At 37.4% G+C, this 15,363-nt stretch overlaps 2 protein-coding genes across 1 annotated transcript in view; one reads left to right on the top strand and one right to left on the bottom strand.

Moving 5' to 3' along the window:
• The window catches only part of Erich1 (glutamate-rich 1), a gene marked incomplete at its 5' end in the record, with an annotated part of 52,793,804 nt that overhangs the window by 42,551,065 nt on the left and 10,227,376 nt on the right, over positions 1-15,363 (bottom strand).
• Positions 1-15,363, top strand: part of Glra3 (glycine receptor, alpha 3) — a 648,639-nt gene that overhangs the window by 44,063 nt on the left and 589,213 nt on the right. The gene's annotated exons all lie outside the window — the stretch shown is intronic.

Below are 15,363 nucleotides of genomic sequence, written 5' to 3'. Positions count from 1 at the left end.
ATTCTCCCACCAAAACAAACACTGAATATCCAAACACACCAGAAAAGCAAGATCTAGATTTAAAATCGCATTTGATCATGATGTTGAAGGATTTAAAGAAAGACATTAAGAACTCCCTTAGAGAAATGCAGGAAAACATAGATAAAAAAGATATAGAGAGGAATCACAAAAATTCCTGAAAGAATTCCAGGAAAACACAATCAAATAAGTGAAGGAATTAAAGTGGAAATAGAAGCAATAAAGAAAGCACAAAGGGAAACAAGCCTGGCTATAAAAAACCAAAGGAAGAGACAAGGAGCCGCAGATACAAGCATCATCAAAAGAATAGAAGAGAGAATCTCAGGAGCAGAAGATACCACAGAAATCATCAACACAACAGTCAAAGACAATGGAAAACGGAAAAAGCTACTGGGCCAAAACATAGGAAATCCAGGAATCAATGAGAAGATCAAACCTAAGGATAATAGGTATAGAAGAGAGTGAAGACTCCCAGCTCCAAGGACCAATAAATATCTTCAACAAAATCATAGAAGAAAATTTCCCTAATCTAAAGAAAGAGATGGCCATGAATATACAAGAAGCCTACAGAATTCCAAATATATTGGACCAGAAAAGAAAATCCTCCCATCACATAATAGTAAAAAACCAAATACACAAAATAAAGAAAGAATATTGAAAGCAGTAAGGGAAAAAGGTCAAGTAACATATAAAGGCAGACCTAGCAGAATCATACCAGACTTCTCACTAGAGACTATGAAAGCCAGAATATCCTGGACAGATGTCATACAGACCCTAAGAGAACACAAATGCCTGCCCAGGTTACTGTATCCTGCAAAACTCTCAATTAACATAGGTGGAGAAACCAAGATATTCCATGACAAAACCAAATTTACACAATATCTTTCTACATATCCAGCCCTACAAAGGATAATAAGTGGTAAAGCATAACATAAGGAGGCAAGCTACACACTAGAAAAAGCAAGAAACTGATAGTCTTGGCAACAAAACAAAGAGAAGAAAAGCACACAAAAATAATCTCACATCCAAATATGAATGTAACAGGAAGCAATAATCACTATTCCTTAATATCTCTCAACATCAATGGTCTGAACTCCCCAATAAAAAGATATAGATTAACAAACTGGATACGCAATGAGGACACTGAATTCTGCTACCTACAGGAAACACACCTCAGAGACAAAGACAGACACAACCTCAGAGTGAAAGGCTGGAAAACAAGTTTGAAGCAAATGGTCGGAAGAAGCAAGCAGGAGTAGCCATCCTAATATCGAATAAAATCAATTTCCAACTAAAAGTCATTTTAAAAGATAAGGAAGGACACTTCATATTCATCAAAAGAAAAATCGACCAAGATGAACTCTCAATCCTAAATATCTATGCTCCAAATACAAGGGCACCTACATACATAAAAGAGACTTTACTACAACTAAAGCACACATTGCACCTCACACAATCATAGTAGGAGATTTCAACACCCCATTCTCATCAATGGACAGATCATGGAAACAGAAATTAAACAGAGACATAGACAGACTAAAAGAAGTCATGAACCAAATAAACTTAACAGATATTTATAGAATATTCTATACTAAAACAAAAGGATGTAACTTATTCTCACCACCTTATATTACTTTCTCAAAAAATTGACCATATAATTGGTCATAAAACAGGCCTCAACAGATACAGAAAGAGAAATAATCCCATCTGTCCTATCAGACCAACATGGGCTAAAGCTGGTCTTCAATAACAATAAGGGACGAATGCTCACATATACATGGAAGTTGAACAATACTCCACTCAATGATAACCTGGTCAAGGAAGAAATAAAGAAAGATTAAAGACTTCTTAGAATATAATGAAAATGAAGGTACAATACAACCAAATTTATGGGACACAATGAAAGCCGTGCTAAGAGGAAAACTCATAGCTCTGAGTGCCTGCAGAAACAGGAGAGAGCATATATAAGCAGCTTCACAGCACAACTAAAAGCTCTACAACAAAAAGAAGCAAATATACGCAGGAGGAGTAGAAGGCAGGAAATAATCAAATGCAGAGCTGAAATCAACCAAGTAGAAACAAAAAAGACCATACAAAGAATCAACAGAACCAAAACTGGTTCTTTGAGAAAGTCAACAAGATAGATAAACCCTTAGCCAGACTAACAAAAGGACACAGAGAGTGTGTCCAAATTAACAAAATCAGAAATGAAAAGGGAGGCATAACTACAGATTCAGAGGAAATTAAAAAAATCATCAGATCTTACTAAAAAAGCCTATATTCAACAAAACTTGAAAATCTGGAGTAAATGGACAATTTCCTAGACAGATACCAGGTACCGAAGTTGAATCAGGAACAGATAAACCAGTTAAACAACCCCATAACTCCTAAGGAAATAGAAGCAGTCATTAAAGGTCTCCCAACCAAAAAGAGCCCAGGTCCAGACGGGTTTAGTGCAGAATTCTATCAGACCTTCATAGAAGACCTCATACCAATACTATCCAAACTATTCCACAAAATTGAAACAGATGGAGCACTACCAAATTCCTTCTCTGAAGCCACAATTACTCATACCTAAACCACACAAAGACCCAACAAAGAAAGAGAACTTCAGACCAATTTCCCTTATGAATATCGATGCAAAAATACTCAACAAAATTCTGGCAAATCGAATCCAAGAGCACACCAAAACAATCATCCACCATGATCAAGTAGGCTTCATCCCAGGCATGCAGGGATGGTTTAATATACGGAAAACCATCAACGTGATCCATTATATAAACAAACTGAAAGAACAAAACCACATGATCATTTCATTAGATGCTGAGAAAGCATTTGACAAAATTCAACACCCCTTCATGATAAAAGTACTGGAAAGAATTGGAATTCAAGGCCCATACCTAAACACAGTAAAAGCCATATACACCAAACCAGTTGATAACATTAACTAAATGGAGAGAAACTTGAATCAATCCCACTAAATTCAGGGACTAGACAAGGCTGCCCACTCTCTCCCTACTTATTAAATATAGTTCTTGAAGTTCTAGCCAGAGCAATCAGACAACAAAAGGAGGTCAAGGGGATACAGATCAGAAAAGAAGTAGTCAAAATATCACTATTTGCAGATGATATGATAGTATATTTAAGTGATCCCAAAAGTTCCACCAGAGAACTACTAAAGCTGATAAACAACTTCAGCAAAGTGGATGGGTATAAAATTAACTCAAATTAATCAGTAGCCTTCCTCTACACAAAAGAGAAACAAGCCGAGAAAGAAATTAGGGAAACGACACCCTTAATAATAGACCCAAATAATATAAAGTACCTCGGTGTGACTTTAACCAAGCAAGTAAAAGATCTGTACAATAAGAATGTCAAGATTCTGAAGAAAGAAATTGAAGAAGACCTCAGAAGATGGAAAGATCTCCCATGCTCATGGATTGGCAGGATTAATATAGTAAAAATGGCCATTTTGCCAAAAGCGATCTACAGATTCAATGGAATCCCCATCAAAATACCAATCCAATTCTTCAAAGAGTTAGACAGAACAATTTTCAAATTCATCTGGAATAACAAAAACCCCAGGATAGCTAAAACTATCCTCAACAATAAAAGGACTTCAGGGGGAATCATTATCCCTGAGCTCAAGCAGTATTACAGAGCAACAGTGATAAAAACTGCACGGTATTGGTACAGAGACAGACAGATAGACCAATGGAACAGAATTGAAGTCCCAGAAATGAACCCACACACCTATGGGCACTTGATTTTTTAAAAAGGACCCAAAACCATCAAATGGAAAAAAGATAGCATTTTCAGCAAATGGTGCTGGTTCAGCTGGAGGTCAACATGTAGAAGAATGCAGATCGAACGATGCTTATCACCCTGTACAAAGCTTAAGTCCAAGTGGATCAAGGACCTCCACATCAAACTAGATACACTCAAACTAATAGAAGAAAAACTACGGAAGCACCTGGAACACATGGGCACTGGAAAAAATTTCCTGAACAAAACACAAATGGCTTATGTTCTAAGATCAAGAATTGACAAATGGGATCTCATAAAACTGCAAAGCTTCTGTAAGGCAAAGGACACTGTGGTTAGGACAAAACGGCAACCAACAGATTGGGAAAAGATCTTTACCAATCCTACAACAGACAGAGGCCTTATATCCAAAATATACAAAGAACTCAAGAAGTTAGACCGCAGGGAGACAAATAACCCTACTAAAAAAATGGGGTTCACAGCTAAACAAAGAATTCACAGCTGAGGAATGCCAAATGGCTGAGAAACACCTAAAGAAATGTTCAACATCTTTAGTCATAAGGGAAATGCAAATCAAAACAACCCTGAGATTTCACCTCACACCAGTGAGAATGACTAAGTTCAAAATCTCAGGTGACAGAAGATGCTGGCAAGGATGTGGAGAAAGAGGAACACTCCTCCATTGTTGGTGGGATTGCAGACTGGTACAACCATTATGGAAATCAGTCTGGATGTTCCTCAGAAAATTGGACATTGAACTGCCTGAGGATCCATCTATACGCTCTTGGGCATATACCCACAAGATGCCCCAACATATAAAAAAGACACGTGCTCCACTATGTTCATCGCAGCCTTATTTATAATAGCCAGAAGCTGGAAAGAACCCAGATGCCCTTCAACAGAGGAATGAATACAGAAAATGTGGTACATCTACACAATGGAATATTACTCAGCTATCAAAAACAATGACTTTATGAAATTCATAGGCAAATTGTTGGAACTGGAAAATATCATCCTGAGTGAGGTTACCCAATCACAGAAAAACATACTTGGTATGCACTCACTGATAAGTGGGTATTAGCCCAAATGCTTGAATTACCCTAAATGCCTAGAACAAATGAAACTCAAGACAGATGATCAAAATGTGAATGCTTCACTCCTTCTTTAAAAGGGGAAGAAGAATACCCTTGGCAGGGAATAGAGAGGCAAAGATTAAAACAGACATAGAAGGAACACCCATTCAGAGCCTGCCCCACATGTGGCCCATACATATACAGCCACCCAATTAGACAAGATGGATGAAGCAAAGAAGTGCAGGCTGACAGGAGCTGTATGTAGATCGCTCCTGAGAGACACAGCCAGAATACAGCAAATACAGAGGCGAATGCCAGCAGCAAACCACTGAACTGAGAATAGGACCCCCGTTAAAGTATCAGAGAAAGAACTGGAAGAGCTTGAAGGGGCCTGAGACCCCATATGTACAACAATGCCAAGCAACCAGAGCTTCCAGGGACTAAGCCACTACCTAAAGACTATACATGGACTGACCCTGGACTCTGACCTCATAGGTAGCAATGAATATACTAGTAAGAGCACCAGTGAAAGAGGAAGCCCTGGGTCCTGCTAAGACTGAACCCCCAGTGAACTAGATTGTCGAGGGAAGGGTGGCAATGGGGGGAGGATGGGGAGGGGAACACCCATAAAGAAGGGGAGGGGGAGGGATTAGGGGGATGTTTGCCCGGAAACCAGGAAAGGGAATAACACTCGAAATGTATATAAGAAATACTCAAGTTAATAAAAAAAAGAAAAAGAAAAAAGATAGCATTTTCAGCAAATGGTGCTGGTTCAACCTGAGGTCAGCATGTAGAAGAATGCTTTATCAATCCATGCTTATCACCCTGTACAAAGTTTAAGTCCAAGTGGATCAAGGACCTCCACATCAAACCAGATACACCCAAACTGATTGAAGACAAAGTGGGGAAGCATCTCGAACATATGGGCAGTGGAGAAAATTTCCTGACCAAAACTCCAATGGCTTTGCTCTAATATCAAGAATCAACAAATGGGAACTCATAAAATTGCAAAGCTTCTGTAAGGCAAAGGACACTGTGTTTAGGACAAAACGGCAACCAACAGATTGGGAAAAGATCTTTACCAATCCTACATCTGATAGAGGTCTTATATCAAAAATGTACAAATAACTCAAGAAGTTATACCACAGGGAGACAAATAACCCTATTAAAAATGGGGTTCAGAGCTAAACAAAGAATTCAATGCCGAAAGGCTGAGAAACACCTAAAGAAATGTTCAAAATCTTTAGTCATAAGGGAAATGCAAATCAAAACAACCCTGAGATTTCACCTCACACCAGTGAGAATGGCTAAGATCAAAATCTCAGGTGACAGCAAATGCTGGCAAGGATGTGGAGAAAGAGAAACACTCCTCTATTGTTGGTGGTATTGCAGACTTGTACAACCATTCTGGAAATCAGTCTGGAGGTTCCTCAGAAAATTGGACATTGAACTACCTGAGGACCCAGCTATACTTCTCTTGGGCATATGCCCAAAAGAAGCCCCAACATATAACAAAGACACATGCTCCACTTGTTCCTAGCTGTCTTAGTAATATTAGCAGAAGCTGGAAAGAACCCAGATGCCCTTCAAGAGAGGAATGGATACAGAAAATATGGTATATCTACACAGCTATCAAAAACAATGACTTTATGAAATTCATAGGCAAATGGATGGGACCGGAAAATATCATCCTGAGTGAGGTAACCCAATCACAGAAAATCACACATGGTATGCACTCATTTATAAGTGGCTATTAGCCCAAATGCTTGAATTACCCTAGATGCACAGAACAGATGAAACTCAAGAAGGATGACCAAAATGCGAATGCTTCACTCCTTCTTTAAAAGGGGAACAAGAATACCCTTGGCAGGGAATAGGGAGGCAAAGATTAAAACAGAGGCAGAAGGAACACCCATTTAGAGCCTGCCCCACATGTGGCTCCTACATATTCTGCCACCAAACTAGATAAGATGGATGAAGCAAAGAAGTGCAGGCCAACAGGATTCGGATGTAGATCTCTCCTGAGAGACACAGCCAGAATACAGCAAATACATAGGCAAATGCCAGCAGCAAACCACTGAACTGAGAACGGGACCCCCGTTGAAGGAATTTTAGAAACGACTGGAAGAGCTTGAAGGGGCTCGAGACCCCATATGAACAACAATGCCAAGCAACCAGAGCTTCCAGAGACTAAGCCACTATCCAAAGACTATACATGGACTGACCCTTGGCTCCAACCTCATAGGTAGCAATGAATAGCCTAGTAAGAGCACCAGTGGAAGGGGAAGCCCTTGGTCCTGCCAAAACTGAAGACCTAGTGAACGTGATTGTTGGGGGGAGGGTGGTACTGGGGAGAGGATGGGAGAAAAACCCATATAGAAGTGGAGGGGCAGGGGCTAGGGAGATGTTGGCCCAGAAACCGGGAAAGGGAATAATAATCGAAATGTAAATAAGAAATACTCAAGTTAATAAAGATAAAAAATACTCATTCCAAAAAGAAAAGAAAATATGCCACCAAATCTCTTATAAGAAGTAGAGTACAATTAAGTTCAGAAAAATTGAGTCGGTTTGCATGAGCATCATGCACCTGGTTTTTCCTCTTTCTTTTTCACTCTCATTGTTTTTGTGTGTTTAATTTTGGGAGGATCTAATTTGCTTGTTGGTGGGGTTTAGGTTTTGGGGGTATGTTTCTTATTTTTCTGTTTTCCCTCTTTAAAAGACAATTGGAAAAGAAAGGCTTTCCAAGGTGGTTCTTTGCTTGGTGTAAAGTTAAGTTTTGTCAAGTATAATGGTTCAAATTTGAAGTGTTCCTTGTAGTCACTATTGTTTTAACTTATGGTCTTCAGATGGTTGGATGTGATGTAACTTTCAGATCATAATATCTAGCTGAAGGAAGGGTTGCTTGTATTGAGCAAGCTTCACCTCAGTTTTTTCTCTATAGACTTATGAGGAAGCCATATTTTAACGTTTCTGCCACCTGGCCCAAGCTGGATCCAGCCAAAATGCCTAGAGATACACTGTATCCCTAAAAAGTGTGAGCCAAATAGACTCTCCTTTCCTTACTTATATCATTTCTGTATTTTTCACAGAAAAACATAAGAGTTCCTAGTAATCAAGCTTGCCAACACTCGGAAGAAGGCTTCAGTTTTGGGGAACCAATGTCAAAACAGTATCAATAGTTCCCTTAGGCCAACTAATAGCAGACCATGCTTGTTTCTTAGAAATTGAGAAAGAAGGAAGTTTCTGTGGATCCTTTTACTCCCCATCTTCACTTGCATTCACATAACATGTTGCTTTATGTCTTCTGTCAACCATCTTTAACAGCCTTTAACTTCTTATGTCATTAAACTACACATAAACTTGCTTCAATTTTCTTCGGTACATTAATTAATTCTCATTTTTATTAGGCAATATCATGATCTCTAGACAGAATGAAAACCATTTTCAAGTCTGTTTTATTGAAGTAAAAAATTGGATCATCTGAAACTCAAAGCCATTTCATAGAATATCTGAACAACAAATGCAAGTTTAATCACTGTAGGAACACTCTATTTAATGAAAATACTGTAGCAGCCACTCTTGGAATTTACATCTTGTCACTGTTACTAATCTTGATCCTCTCTGTTTGACTCTCACCTTACTTTTAAAGATCAAATCTCCAATCTTCACCGATATATATTTTATACCGTTGTTCTTTCTCTCTAACTCTAATTGTCACTTGTATAAAAATTCCTCAGAGTTACTGTGATGAACATTTGAGTTGTTTAATTGTTTGCTCTACATTGGCCTAATGAACACTTTCTCCAGTGTGATTAAAAATAACATCATCCCCAAGTCTCTGCACTGCACTTTGATATTCTGCCTTCATTTCATCTCTAAACTTAAAAGCCATGTTCTATGTCTTTAAAGGACATTTAAAAGAAAAATTGCCTCTGAAAACATCTGCAACTCCTGTTATTTGCTTTTCAGGCCAAGGATGTCGGCAGTAATGAACAATTTAGAAACACAGTTTGCCATATGGATGCTGTAGCAGTTATTCGCTCTGTTGCTAAACATAGGGTGTATTCGATAGATATAACAGTTTTCACATTGGCACAGAGAGTAACAGATTGGCCAAGGACTGCTAAGCAGGTGCTGTCTGTGATAGCAAGTAGATTTACAATCTTCTCAGAGCTTCATACTCCATAAAATCTTTCAAGAGATACAGCAATGCTTAAGATAAAAAGTATGCTCCAAAATTGCAGGCTTATCTGACCTGGACCAGCATATGAGTAGAACACAGTTTCTTTAAAACATGATGTTTCTTATTCTGTCTCATGCGTACTGTCCACAGTCAGGTCCATTGTGTATTATATTGGAATTATTAAAAAATTCTCCTAAATCCAATCCTCCAAAACTTTTTCCATCAGTAAAATTAGGGATTTCACAACAGAGAAAGGATACATCCTTGTTCTAGTTACTTCTAGTTTCTGTAGTAAAACATCAGGACCTAAAACAACTTGGGAAGGAAAGAGCCCATTTGCATGCAGGCCTCATTCCAAAATAAAGTGAAGCCAAGGTAGGTACATGGAGACAGGAGCAGGAGCAGAAACAGTGCAGGTATGATGCTTACTGGCTTGCTCAGATTGTGTTTTTATATAACACATGGCAGACATCCAGAGGCAGCCCTCCCATATCAGTCATTCAAGAAATTGCCCCACAGGCTTACTCTAGCAAGTCTGGTGGAGGCAGTTCTTCAGTTGACATTTCCTCTTCCAAGGTAGTTCTAGCTTGTGGCATGATGACACAATTTAATCAGGACACACACAGTCACATGGTCAAGAATCTGTAAAGGCCACAAAAGGATCATGAAATGCAAACACTGATATCTTGTGAAAATTCATGATCTAAAACATTGACCTTTATAACCAAATTGATGTTTATTTTAATATTTCAAAATGTCATACATATCAATCTTATTTGCATATGAGTGTGTAGTTTGATTGAGAATGTGCTGTACTTTTGAAAACTGCAATTAGGGCTTGGTGTTCTTTCTTCTATGGGAAGATTGCACAAACCAATTAAATACTCCACTGAACATCAAATAGTACTGTGTACATTACACACAGGCAAAAAATATACATATATCTGACATGACAGAGTATAAAATTCAGATCTCTAAGAACTGGCAGTTAATTTATTTTCAAATTAAATTTTAGAAATCATTCCATTTATTAACATTCCAGGCATTGCTCCCCTCTTGTTACCCCTTTCACAGTTTATCATCCCATTCCTCCTCCCCCTTGCCTTTGAGAGGGGACCCACCCCAAGATCAAATTTAAAAGTGAAATAACCTGTTCATAATTAATTATTTCATTATTGAGTAATATACTCATAATTTTCTCATTTAAGTAAAATTTGTATTAATAAATGAAAATCTGTTGTTAATAGAATAGGTATTTTATGCCTTTATCATTTGGCTAAAACACACATATACCCAACTCTGAGTTTGATATGTTTAATATAGAAATTAAATGGTTACCTATTTTGTCATTAAAAAAGAAAAAAATACTATTGTTTAGCTAAAGCAGTGGTTCCCAATCTTCCTAATGCTGTGACCCCTCAATATAGTCCCTCATATCATGATGATCCCTAACCAACCATAAAATTATTTTTGTTGATAATACTATGAGTGTAATTATGTTACTCTTATGAATTGTAGTGTAACTATCTGATAACAAGAAAAAATTAAAACCAAATCAACTGTTTACTTTTACAAAGAACTTTCTGCATCCTATTAGAGAATATTACGATAGCAGGGGATGTTATTTGTAGAACTGTAACTGGCCACATTTCCTTTTTTTTCCTTGTTCTTTTGTAAAAACATGTTAGTTTCCTTGTACAATTCTTTGTCGCTTTTATTCAAACCTCTGCTTGACATAGGACACATTTACCATATTTTATGAAAAAAAAAGCGATTCCCATAGTTTCTCTTCCTAATATGGTATTAAATGAAACCCTTATTGAGCCTTAGTGGGGTGATGAACATAGGCCCTGAAGCATTTGTTCTCAAGAAAATTTGTTAAGGTAGAAGTTACTAAACTATTTTCTCTGCTATTATTCATACTTTTGTGGACTGAAATCATATTTAAAAGATGCTGTTAGAAATAATTAGAGGACCTCTATGGTAGAGTAAAGGGAAGGACTGAAGGAACTGAAGGAGATGGCACCCCATAGGAAAACCAACAGTGTTAACTAACCTGGACCCCTGAGAGCTCTCAGAGATTGAGCCACCAAGCAAAAGAGCATACAGGGGCTGGTTCGAGGGCCATAGCACTTACACTGGAGAGGACTGCCTTGACGGACCTTAACTGGAAGGATACACCTCATTCTGTAGAGACTTGTGCCCTACGGTGGGGTAATACTAAGGGGGAACTCTAAGGTGAAGGGGAGCATGGAGGGGGAAAGAACTCTTGGAGGATGTACTGGGAAGGAGCAGCATTTGTGTAATAAATAAAATCATTAATTTTTAAAGGGAAATAATTAGAGAATACTTCAGTTTCACTCAATGCATAGTGCGAATCAAAGTCTTACAACAAAGGCCCTTTATGACAGATTAAAGGCAGGAAAGTCATCTCCCTCCCTTTTATTAATCTCAGTTTCAACAAATGAATGAGGCCGTTAGTCCTGTTAAGACTTCCTAGACAGTCTTCTGCAACACACATGTACCTCCATCTGCATTTTATTTTAAAGTGAACTACAACAATACTAGTAAATTTATGGTTTTCCTTTTCTAAAGGAAAATTGAGAAACTCTAATGTAATTCATATGAAAGTAAAGAATGACTCTTGAGACTTGTGTAGTTGTAATTGGTAAGAGAAAAGAGCAGTGTTTGAGTGTTAAGTGGATCCACAGCTAATTTTCTAAGACTGTGAATGTTTTACCCTGTGTCTATGTTCAGAATCTACCCCTTTAGACTTACATGGGCTGAAAAGGAGAAAAGCATATCTTTAACAGTTAAATGTGACTTTGCACTTATCTTTCCACGAAATGATAGAACAAATTCTGCTTTCTCTTAACACCAAAAACTTAGGGTGTTCATTCTCCTCAAGTCACCTAAATAAGATAGTTGTCTTCATCTGATTTTTCCTCTTTAATTTAATTTTTGATATTAAAATGTAATTAGAATGTTTCTCTCTTCCCTTTCATGCTAAAATCTTCATTTATCTCTTCCTGCACTTCAAATTTATGTTCTCTTCATTCACTAATTGTTATTACATTATATATGCATGTAAATATATATAAATTCAAAATATAACCTATTCAGTCATATAATATTACTTGTATGTATGATTTCAGGGCTGACATTTAGAACTAGACAACCATTTATTATATTCTTCCGTGGGTATGACTCCCTTTCTCCCTCTCAGCTTTACACAATTGTTTATAGTTCCTTGCATAGCATTGATGTCTGTCTATTTTGGTGACTTCATTGGTATGTCCATATTGAGTTCATGTTTGGCATCATGTTGATAAAACTTTATGAGTCTAGCTTGTGATATAATTGGGAGACACACTCTCATAACAAACTCTTCTGGTTCTTTCAATCTTTCTACCTCCTCTTCTGCATGATTTCTTAGCCTTGGGTAGGAGAGTTTTGTAGACATCTCCAATTGGACTGGGATTCAAAAATCAACATTTTAATTGGTTTGGGTTCATAAGTAAGGCATTTAGTGGTATAGACATATGTTTTTATACTCACACAGAAAATAAAGGTTAAGTCTTTTCCATATCCCAAACACAGTATATTTTAAAAAATCTTATTACTCATACATAGTTAGAATTTCTTATTTATGTCATATTCAGTTTCTAACATTTTACATCAATCTAAATATTCAAGTGTATCTTTAACTCATCTACAAGTCTAAATATGATAATCATATTTAGCTGACATCACTTTAGATAGGAAAATAAGTCATTTACAAAGATCACAAAGAATTATTTTCTAATTTTCTATGCCCATGCTGGAAAATGGAGGAATGACATTAAAACATAGATGCAAAATATTATTTCTAGCTAATTTTTTGTAAGAGAAACTAACTGGAGATTATATATGAAAGTAATACACACATGCTTCTGTAGGTAAGGAAGCTTAAAAGATTCATAGTCTCATGTAACATTTTAAAAAATACAATAAAAGGCTTCTTCAATTAAAGTGAAGAAATGACCTTACAGAAAAGAAATAGGCACCATGAAAGAGCATATCACAAAATAAGGCCGTGGGAACACTTTTCAGTCCTCTGATGGGATTTGCAAAATACAAACAGGTTGGCTGTACTGCTCCAGAGAAAAAAAAGAGAAAAGTCCCAGATTGAGGGTCCAAGAAAAATGAAACTACTAGGGTATCACTAAGTTGCACACATTCATAGGTAATTTAGGCACTTCAGACCTTGCAGTCAATTAATGACAAACATGAAAAACTACGTGGAATACATAATACAATCATCAATGTCAGAAAATGGTTGTCTAAGAAATGAATTGAAATTATAAGTACTTTATAGCTTATTTTGTTTTCCTTACTATGTATAAAAGTCTACTTTTCCTTTGAACATTGTTCTTCTGCAAGTACAGTTGTGTTTCCTCATGCCATTCTAGAACCTTTATATTCAATCATCTCATCAACTAGAGACAATAATAGCACATTCAGAACTTGCAGATAAGTTAAAAATACATCTGGAGAACATTTAATTGCTATAATATTGTTTGAAAGTAAACATGAATGATATTCAATAAAAATTTAACTCTGTATAGGCTATAGGCTATTAAAAAATACTATTGTGCTTGGGGTATAGAGAGACATATAAAGAAAAGACTCAATCCTTATTTTCTGTGTGAGCATCAGAATGTACACCTACACCATTAAATATCCTATTTCAATAACTTTAGGGTAAAGAATCTCTCTCTTTGCTGTTATGTTGGAGTGTATGTGTGTGCATGTGTGTGTGTGTGTGTGTGTGTGTGTGTGTGTGCATGCACACGTGTATGTGTGTGTGTCCACGTGTGTGTGTGTGAGTGTGGTATGCATGTGAGTATGTAAGTGTGCATTCCATATGCCCAAGCATTGACAGCAGAAGAGGATGCTATCTTTTTGCCATGAGACAATGTCTTTCACTGAACTGAAAGTTTGCTGTTTAGACTATAGTAACCAGAAAGATACTAAAACCAACTTATCTCCAATGGTTACAGGCACACACACATGCCTAGATCTTTTCCCATTAACTTATTTATTTATTCATTGTACATCCTAATCGCAGCCCAGCTCCTCCCAGTCCCCCTTTACAAGCGAGCTCCTCCTCCCACTCCTTCCCCTTTTCTCTAGGTGGGGGAGATCCCTCCTGGGTACCACCCCACCCTGACACAATAATTCACTGCAGGACTAAGAGCATCCTCTCCCACTGAGACCAAACACACAGCCTATTTAGGGGAACAGAATCCATATTCAGGAAACAGAGTCAGAAACAGCTCCCACTCCAGTTGTTGGGGGACCTACATGAAGACCAAGCTGAACATCTGCTACATATGTATGTGCATCTACATACAGCCAGTCTATGCTCCTTGGTTGGTGATTCAGTCTTGCGGAGCTCCAAAGGGTCCAGGTTAGTTGACTCTAATCCACATTCTTCATTCTAACTTATCTGGCTCCCTCAATCCTTCCTCCAACTCTTCCACAAAACTCTCTATTACATTTGATATCCTTGATATCTTACTGCTACAAATGGTAGAATATTGCCCACTCCTGGATTATTTTGGAATAAATAATGTCCTAAACCTGACAAATAAATACTTAAGAGTTAACTGATTCCAACGCTTTGAACCCTGTTACATTATTACCTCTGTGTAAATCCTCCATGTGCTGTATGTAGACCTTAGCTGTTTAATGAAGTGAATAAATGGACCGAATAAAATAAAATTCCCTGAAGTTATCATAAATGAAGAATCAGGCATTTAGAAGGGAGCTGAGGAATGGTTGAGTGGGGATTCTCCCCTTTGGATAAAACACTGGCAGTATTGTCAAAATTAGATTTCAGAATCATAGAATTAAACCACAAGTTGTAACAATCTAGGCGGTATCTACTGAAGAAAAGATGATAGAATTATTTAACATCAAAAGACATTTAAATTCCACTTCCTGCCCAGCTTTACCATAACCTGAAATGCGGCATCATGCCTGTATCTTCCAAAGAGCAGACATCTGGAGCTCTTTAGACAGTGTGCTTCCAGAGAGAACTGTTCCTGTGCGGCCTGTTTGGAAGCTACAAGTTACTCGATAATTGACTTGCCTAAGAACACATTTGGGTACCGTCCTAATTTCCTGGACATTTGTTGAAAACAATCAGAAACCGATTTTGCCATCTATTGTTCTAAACTTCAAGTTATTCTGTACAATATAGTAAACAGATCTGAGCTTTTAAAAACTCTCTTGTGTTCTGAGAACTATGGAGGTTATGTAGGAGTGGAGGATTATGGG

This window comes from Rattus norvegicus, chromosome 16, assembly GCF_021556685.1.
Source record: "Rattus norvegicus strain SHRSP/BbbUtx chromosome 16, alternate assembly SHRSP_T2T, whole genome shotgun sequence".
NCBI classification, from domain to species: Eukaryota; Metazoa; Chordata; class Mammalia; order Rodentia; family Muridae; genus Rattus; species Rattus norvegicus.
Note: the sequence above shows the minus strand (reverse complement) of the source record. Positions and strands in the feature narration are given on the sequence as shown.